The following is a 9098-nucleotide window of genomic DNA, read 5'->3' as shown; positions in this document are numbered from 1 at the left end:
CGGGAGGCGCCCGGCCGGGTCGCCCGCCCCGCCTGCAGGCAGCGGGGCCGGGGCCGCTTCCCTGCGGGCTGGGGGACGCGGGAGCTGCGTTTCCCGGCTGGATGCGGCCGCCGGCAGCCGGGCGCGGCGTGACTTCTTGCGGGCTGCCCGCGTGCGCGCGGCGCGCCGCTCGCCTCGCACCCCCGGCACGAGCCGCCGAGCCCCGAACGGCGGCGCTGAGCGGAGCTGTCAGCCCCGGAGCGGTGAGTGCTGCGGCCGCGGGGGGTTTTGCGCCGCTCGGCCCGAGCCCCGCTCGTTAACGCGCGCGCCGACCCCGGCCCGGTGACAGCGAGCCGCTCCGCTTCGCCTCTCGCTCGCGCCGCCTCTCCGTTTCGCTCCCGCTTTGCTCTCCTGCTTGCGGCTGCAGGCCGGGCGTCATCGCTGCACGAGGCAGGTTGAGCGCTCCTCGCGATCCTCGCCTGTCGCAAAGCCGCTTCCCGACAGCTGCCGGTGCTGCTCTGCCCACCCCCTCATTAAGACGGAAAGGTGCTTCTGCAATTAGTGGCGGCTGCGCTGTGGAAGCTCTCGGCTCGCGTGAGGCGGTGTGAATCCTTACCTTTTTGATCCGGTTGACTGTGACCTGCGTGCTTTTATTTTAGCAAACCAAACGCGCGCTGCTCGTGAGATTGAAGCCAATGCGCTGCGTTTTTGGAGGCTGCCTCGGGGAGAGCCCGATATACACAGCAATAAAAAGGGGAATGTGCATTTTTCCAGTAATCCCCTCCACAACAAGAGGGAAGGCTCTGAGCAGATGGGCACAGCGGTGCTGCGGCCCCTGGAGCTGCTCGGTGCTGTTGGAGTCTCTCGGGCTGCTCGGTGGGATCGCCTCTCGGCGCTGCGCTGTTGTGACTCCGAGCTCTGGATGAGGGCAGCCCCGCTTGGAGAGGGATTAGCGATTCACACCAGGGTGAGCCTGGAGCTTTGTTACCGGGATTAACGCGATTTACACCCTTAAGCTGCTTGTAAGCGGCCGTGTCGGGGTGGGTGCTCTGCTCCCCTCCCGTGCGCCATGCGGGGCACCCCGGGCTGTGCTGCCCCGTGGGTTTCCATCGCCCTCCTCCTTGTGAGCACCGTTCTGGTGTTCCACCAAACTCGTTGGGTCGGTGCACCCTGTGTGCTCCTCTGCTGGGGCTCAGTGCTCCTTAATGTGGTGTTTCTTACCCCCAAAAGCAAGGAAAGAAGTCAGGAGGGGCCGTAGTGCTGCAGGGCAAACCCCAGCAGTGCTTTCGCCATCTCGAGGTGTGCTGTCAGCCCATAAACTGGGGCTCGTGCTTACTTTGGCACGGCCATGTGCCAGAGGAATAAGGCAGCTGTGCTCCGACTTCAGGTGATGTCACTTGAGGATTTTAACTGTCAAAGCTTAGAAACACACTTACTTGTTTGAAGCCTGCTTCTGCAGATGTGGAAACAGTGAAGCACAGCGATGGATTGGCTCCACGGGCACACAGCACTGGTGTTCCTCATCCCACCACCCCTCCGCAGTGCCTGCACGGGCCTTGGCTGTTGTGGGAGCCCTGCTGGGAGCTGCGGCTGCTCAGGGTGCCGTCCTGCTCTGCTCACCACCATCAACGTAAGGACAGCAGAGCTTCAGCTTCCAAAACCGAACTGAGAAGAGTGAGATGGTTAAGTCCTATCAGGATGAAACTATTTTGTAACTCAATGTGGATTTGGGGCGTTTTTGGTTTCTCATGCAGAGCCGGGTGTCTCTGATCTGCAGCCTGCAGTGTTCTCAGGCACGCAGCCATCTGCGCAGCCGTATGAAGATGCATTCTGTTTCACTGGTTTGATTTGGCTTGGCGCAGCTCCACGGTGCCCATCCTGGGGCTGCTGCTGTGTCTGTGTGACAGCTGCGGGTTCTGCTGCTCCTGGATGCGGTTCCAGAGAGGCTCAGAGCTGCGCTGGGTTTGATGTTCTCAGGGAGCCCCAGCACTGAGCTTGCAGCTTTCCCCCTTGCTGCAGTATTTCTGTGGTTTTTAATGCTGTGAGATGAACCGTCCTGTAACTAGAAGTGTTTTGTAATAACAACAACCCGAGGTCTGCAGTGCATTTTCTTTGTTTGGAGCCCTCAGTCTTTTCTCAGCCTCCCTGCTTTGACATTTTCCTCTCACTGACACGCACACATGTTCAGATACAGACAGTGTTCAGATACAGACAGTGTTTGAGCCCCTCTAAGAGCAGAGGAGCGCTGGCAGAAGCTGTTTGGGAATCTCACAGCTGAGTCGTGCAGCCAACGCAGTCAGTGCTGTTGTGTGGAGGGGAGCTGCTCAGGTTCCTCTCTCAATGGGAACCTCCTGCTTTCCTATCAGTTCAGACTCTCCAGGCTGGCACCAGGCTGTTCTCTGTGCACTGCTGCTGTTGCAGTCTGGTGGCTCAGCTGGCAGCTCTGCTCCCCAGGAGCGTTCCCAGCTGCATGGGAACGATTCACCCCGAGTGCTGTTGTCTGTAGCAGTTCTGCAGTGCAACATCTGACAAGTTTCCAGAGCTGCGTTCCCAGCACTGCCTGAACTTGCTGTTGTCTCTCCCTCTTTCTCCAGGGAGAGATCCTCCCTCTTCCCATCCCAACCCCTACGGTCTCCTCCGCAAGCTCAGCACGAAGGCTCTCTGCTAACGAGAGCAGTCTCCAATTACCCATCTCAAGAATTCCTGGAATAGATAGCTGCCTGTGTATGTGCACGCTGCTTTTTTCTGGGTGTTCTTCCAGCAGTTTCCTTGTAGATGGCTCCCTGCATCTTCCAGGGCTGTGTGTCACACGGTTCTGCTCAGCCCCATCGTGGTGCTGTGCTGATGGTCCTGCAGCAGTTTGACGAGCCGTGTGCTCAGCACTGCCTGCACCACCTGCCTTTCCCATTAAGCCCTCGCTCTTCCGATGTGAGAAATCTCTGCTGCCTTCCAACAGAAGGGAAAACGATCACACAAGCTGGGCTGTGTTTCCATCTCTCATCTCTGTGAGCTGCTGGAGCTCTCCCACCACCCGGGGGCTCAGAGCTGAGGGTGCATGGCTGGTGCCCTGGGGATGCTGCTGGGTGGGTTCACTGCTCAGAAGGGTGCCCCGCATTTTCTGATGGCTGCGGTGGCTGCAGGGGGGGGGCGCAGCCCCTTTTGGCAGCAGCCAGTTTTAAATGAGCTTAACTGGCTCATAAAGCTGCACTCTCATGGTGTAGCTGAGCTAAGTGTTGCGGAGGGGAAAGGCTTTGCTGTTCCCCATACTTTGCCCCATAAACCCATTCAGCTCACTGAAACAGTAAGGGGGGGAAGGCTAAAAGAAATAAAAAAGAAGTGGTAAATCCCCTGACGAGCAGCAGGAGATGAGCCCCCTCCGTTGGAGTGTTTCTGGGTCCTGCCTGGCAGCTGGGGGCGATGCTGGGGGAGCAGAGCATGCTGGGCTGCGAGACCGAGCTGCTGCAGGAACGTGAAACCGCCCCCGGCCTCACCTGTCTGTCTGATCACGCCTCTGATTTATGGGCTGGATTTTGCTGTTTAGTTTTCCCCACAGACTTCAACCATTGTATCTGATAATGAACCGAGTGGTTGAGCCTTATTTGTTTAATTCAAAGGCAAGTTTAATGTTTCCTACCTCGGAGTGGTACAAAGTCTGCGCGCTGGGTTTTCCTCGCAGCAAATCTACAAATACCGAAGCAGAGCAGAGGAGGGGAAGGGCTGCAGCGGGAATTGGGCTGTGATGGTGCACAGCGCAGTGCTGCTGCACCAAGCTGAGCTCAAACAAAGGGGCTGTGTGCTCTGGGAAGGGCTGGGCACCACCGGCTGGTGGCTGTGGGGTGAAGGTGGCTGTGGGCTGTGCTGCCCTGCTCGTCCTATGGATGCTGCCCCTTCCCTACCTCTGCTGTCCCAGGGAGGGCTGCAGCAGCTCCCGTTCCTCTTGCAGTGCCCTGGGATGTGTGCTGGCACTGCTGGGCGGCAGCCTGCTCTGTTGCAGTTGGAGATGCTGTGGTTCCTATGAGTGGATGCTATAAGGGGTTTCCCTCCCTCGGCTCTCAGCTGGCAGAGAAGACATCCATGTGGCTGACAAGGAAAGGCTTCTCACTGATGTGCTGGTGCAGGAGGTGACCCCTGCGAGTGCTGCTCGTTGAGGACGTGGCTGTCATGGGGAACTGCACCAAGAGTGGAGGAAGTTGGTGACCACAAACCACAGGAGTGTTTTGGGGTTTGTGGTCCCCTCTGGACCCGAGCGGGGCTCTCCCCACTACAGTCCCTGTTGTGAGGTGGTGTTTTTTCTGTTCTTGTTTCCCTTCTTGCTTGCTGTTTGTTAAGAGCTGATAGATCAGCCCAAATAAGGGTATGAGAGAAGCTGGAGGTTCTCAGGAGGATCCACAGACAGTCAGTACATGACTTGTTGCCTTTATCTCTGAGATCAGGAGATTCTTTTGCAGTGATGGATTAATCCACTCCTGAGTGAATAATATAACCAAGAACAAGCAGGAGCCAGCGCTCCAAACAGATGATGTGTTTAATAGTGCGTGCCTCTCCTCCCCCACCGAACTGCGTCTGTCTTCGCCGTCTCATTCTGCGGGGCCCGCTGAAATCCCAGCGCGTACGGAAGGGGGGGAAGGCTTGGGGCCGTGTCAGATGTCTGCAGGTGGGTGAGGGTTGGGAGCTGCCTGCAGCCCCGTCTCAGGGAGCAGCGCTCGCTGTCGTGGCAGTGGCGTTGCTTTGCTTTGGGCCCCGTGGGGACGTGGTGGCCTCGAGCGCTGCAGCACCCAGCGGAGTTTCTGGGTGCCCTGGGCTGCGCAGGCTGGGTGCTGAGGGCGGTGATGGATCGTGGCTGTGCTCCGCTGCCTGCAGCAGCAACAGCGCCGCGTGGCTTCTGCCCCTTTTCCCCGCAGAATGCAGCTCTCGCATTGCAGCCACGCTGAGGGAAGGCCAGGCCCGGCTCTGCGTGCTGTTTGCTGAGGACTGTTACTTTTAAGGAACTGTTTTGCCTGCAGTCGCTTCAGGAGCCCTTTGTTTCTCAGCAGCCTTCCATCCGTGCGTGTTGGCGGGGCACGGAGGCTGATTGCCTCAATACCTTGCAGTGACATCGCAGCCCGGAGGTTGGAGCCTCCTCTAATGAAATGTGAGCTGAGGAGGAAAACCCCGAGGGTTTCTTGGAACAGAAGATGTTTTCTGTTCTTGCCACTAATCTTTGTTGCCGAATGAAATTGGAATGTATACTTCAAATCTTTGTAAGGGTGTAGAAGGAAGCTGGCAACGGATGTAATCAGAAATGTTATTACCAAAACTCTCAAAATATGTTGAAATTTTGGGCCCGATGGTATAATTTTAAATTCAGATATTCAGACTGAGGCGCTTCCCGTTGCTGTGCCTGTTGGGAGCGGGCAGAGAGGAGCCCAGAGGGGGATAATGGATGGTGGGTGCTGGGGGAGGAGGGCCGGCGGCTGTGTGGCCCCACGCATTGAGTCTGTGCAGCGCTGGAAGTCGTCACAGAAGCAGATCTCCGATGAATTTAGTGCTCGCAGTAATTCGAGGTGCAGCCCTCTGGGTTATGGACTTCTGAGCACTTGAAAAACAGTCGAGTTTCCAAGCTGGCATTTTTTTAATTAGTGCATTTGTCACTGCTTATATATGTAGGCTGCCACACGTGGAGAACGTGGTGGAGGCAAACCAAGCTGCAGTTGCTGTGGGTTGCAGTTCTGCTCCGGTCCCGGTGCTGGGCGCGAGCCGCTCTGCTGTGCTCCTGTGGGCTGCAGGAGGAGCTGGCAGTGACCTTCACCCCGCGCCCTTTCCTTGTCTGGTAGGTGGCAGGTTGAGGACGCAGAAGAAGCCGAAGCCCTTCTCTGAGCCGGAGGTGTGAAGCTGTTTATTTTCACTCTGGAAATGTATATATTGCAGGAGGCAGATGCTCGCCTGCTTAACCTAAGCATTCACGACTTATCTGGGGTCTGGCAAGTGTACAAGTGTTGTCCTTTCTAATCCCCAACTATTAAAAAGTCCAGGCACCTTTCTCTGGCTGAGTCTGAGACTGCTTAAAAACACAAAGAGGAGCCAACAGAAAGAGCTCTTGCTCTCCTTGCCAAGTTTAAATGAAGACTAATGCCGCGGTGCTCCTTAATCTTGTTTTTCTTGCTACGGGATGGATGCTGACGTGGGGTGGGATCGGTCCTGGCTGCAGTTATCTGCTGAGCTCGGCGCCGAGCCGTGCGAGGAGGAAAGCAACAATCTGGAGCAGGGAAGAGAGTCAGAACTGTTCGACTGCTCTGCTCTTATGCATAATCCTGTTTTTATTCACTCTCCACCAGCAGTGAATTCTGAAGGGTGAGTGAGAGCCTGCAGTAATGCTCCCCGCACCTCCCATATCCTGCAGCCATGAGTTCACAGGCTCCTAATTGCCGATGATGTCAGACAGCAGTCGATGGGGTTGCTATAAATTCTGGCTGCAGGTGTGGATTTAATAGTCGTGCTTCCCTTTAAGGGATCACGGATAGCATGGATCCTGCAAGTTCCAACAGACTGAGTTGGACGTGGGGGCACGGAGAGCTGCTTGCTGTTCTTCGGGGCTGTTGCTGCCGAGGGACGAGGTGTCAGCGCTCATTGCAGCCACCTCAGAAATGAGCCTGCTGTCTGCTGGGGCTCTTCTTGGGAACTTTTCTGCTCCCCAGCTGGGCAGGCCCTGCATTGTGTGCTGCATGCAGTGTGTTTGGACGTGAGCTCCCTTGTCGGAGAACCTGTACGGCTTGGCTTGTAGGACAGGGCAGCCCTGCAGTTCTTGTCCTTTTTAAAGTTGTGCTTGGCCCTGGTTATAGCAACTGGAGAGCTAACAAACAAGGAGCTATCAGAGATGCTCATCAAGGACAGCCAGCCCTGTGAGTCCCCTTGCTCACTGGGGAGGGCTGTGCCTCACTTGGAGTTGTGTTTACTACCTTTTCCCAAACTTATCACATTCTTGCAGTTTAAAGATACTGGGAAGGTGCTCTGTATGTTGGCCTGAGGCTTCATGGCATTGGGGTGCAGCGTTCCCTCTATGGTTGTTTGTCTCCTCCCGCTCAGTGCTGTGCTCCCCTCTCTGCCCGTGTGGTGGGTGCTGCAGGTGGGGGATGCGCCGTGCCCTGGAGGAAGGTGCTGGGCTGAAGCGGTTGTGAAATGCTGTGCTCAATGAGGTCACTTGGCTGGAAATCAGAAGATCCAATCGGTGGTGCTGGAAGAATGGGGAGCACTGCCAGCAGCCGGGGAGAGCACAGCAGTGAGCTGCAGGAATGGGGATGGGAGCGGGAAGGGGCGAGGGCCGTTTGGGACTGTTCCACTAATGGTGCCTCTGGGTCCCTCGGGGTCTAAAAGCCCCTAGTTAGGCATTTAGGGATAATTGCGGCCGAGCAGAGCTGTACATTAGGCTAATGCTCCATTCCTTTTCTTCCCCCCGAGGCCAGAAGCTCAAATCCATACCCACTTCATTAGCGTGGCAGCGGGGGGCTGTCAGCCTTTTGCTTTGAGGTTCCTGCTGAAGCCCAGCGCCTCGCGGTGCCGTGGGTCGCATCCCGGCGGTCCCAGCGGGCGCCTCTGTGCCAGCAGGGCTGAGCTCTGCGAGAGCAGCACAGCACACAAACCGTTAACTTTTCTTCACTCCGCTCACAAATCCATTTCTGCAGCCGATGCCAAAGCGTGCGTGCTTCTATCAAGACCATATGTACGCCAAGACTGAGGTTTTAAAGTCAAGGTGTTTTTGAAATATTGGAGTGCAAATTAAGTATCTGAGTAATCTTAACTGTCTTCTCGAAAAAATTCGCTATCAGCTTCACTTATTACTCAAAGGATTAATGGAAAGCTAAACTTTGATCCGTGTCCAACAGCTGATACCAGCCGTGAGGCTTCCCAGGCCTGAGAGCAGCTCAGAGGAATCTGGCGGCGCTGCTCCATCTGCACGCCGGCTCTGGGGCCGATGTGGGTTTTGTTCCCAGCCCTTAATGCCTTCTCCCGTCACTTCTGTCCCGTGGCACCAAACGCTGCCTGGAGGGGCTGATGTTGCACAGGGCACTGCGGGATGCAGCCCCTGCCCTGCACTGCCCACATCCCTGCCTCCCTCATCCTCAGCGCTCCGTCTGCCCGGAGGCAGAAGCGCATCCCTGTGTGGATTAGAAAGGATGGAGGCTGCAGGGCGTCCCGACGAGCAGCTCTGCTGTGGCACAGCTCAGCTGGGCGCCGAGCCCTGCGCTGCCCTTCGGTTTCTGCTGCTGCCCTGAGCGCATTCTCTGATCCTTTTCCCCAGCGAATCCCGGTGGGGTTTTCCCTCTTGGGCTGGAGTGTGCTTTGGGATGCAGGGAGTGCTGGGCTGGTTGCTCAGGGCTCAGCGTTCACAGAAGCACCTTTGGAGTACAGCACTTTATTACTGTGACTCTTGCAGCCCCGTCTTTGGCGATGCTGTAATTCCTGGTGATGGTGTTTGAACAAAACCCCAACCCTTATGTAAATGCCTGATTGCTTATCTCCATCGCTCGGCTTCCTGCAATTTAGTAACGCAGAAACTGCAGTTTCAGTGCTTGGGGTGGAGAGAGTAAAATGGGAGCACTTCTTTTTTTTGACACGAGCTGTGACTGCAGCACGGCTCCTCGGTGTTGGGGTCTCCTCTTGGAGAGCGTAATTAGGAACACATTGATTCTTATTGCAGCTGGCAGCTGCTCACTATTGCCTTTTTCAGCTTCTGACCCCCATAGTCCCGCTGACCTTTCCTGGGGTTAGTCGTGGGCCCTTTGCATTGTGATGGGCTAGAAGTGGCTCATGTGGAGTTGATTATTTCCTTGCTTGTCTGGCCTTTTTGGTGCCATAACTCCAAGTCACTTCCATTTTCTTCCCCTGCTTTTGGCTGACCACAGTGAAAGGAAATGCTTTTGCTGGCGACAGGATCAGTTTGCATGCTTGACTGCCTCGATTGAGACCCTGAAAAGGGGGGAGGGGGAGGGTAATGAACACTGTAGGTGCTGCATTTGCTTTTTAAAGGCTGATGCTAATGATTGAGAGATCATTAAGCATTCATAAAAATGGCGCTGGGGCAGCTTGGGATCCTTCTGGGTGCCCTCAGCCCTGCCTGCAGAGCAGTGTGTGCAGTGTGTGTG

General features: G+C 56.1%; 1 protein-coding gene across 2 annotated transcripts in view; it reads left to right on the top strand.

The window, feature by feature from the left end:
• The first annotated feature begins 175 nt into the window (after window positions 1-175).
• CDON (cell adhesion associated, oncogene regulated) overlaps window positions 176-9098 on the top strand; it is a 39426-nt gene continuing 30503 nt past the window's right edge. For both annotated transcript variants that reach the window (XM_042832141.1, XM_042832142.1), the window contains exon 1: window positions 176-242. The gene's annotated coding sequence lies outside the window, so the exon portion shown is untranslated. The remainder of the gene's footprint in view (window positions 243-9098) is intronic.

The sequence above is a fragment of the Centrocercus urophasianus genome, unplaced genomic scaffold (genome assembly GCF_019232065.1).
Source record: "Centrocercus urophasianus isolate 14NV4802_14NV808 unplaced genomic scaffold, USGS_Curo_1.0 seq_37, whole genome shotgun sequence".
Classification (NCBI taxonomy): Eukaryota; Metazoa; Chordata; class Aves; order Galliformes; family Phasianidae; genus Centrocercus; species Centrocercus urophasianus.
Note: the sequence above shows the minus strand (reverse complement) of the source record. Positions and strands in the feature narration are given on the sequence as shown.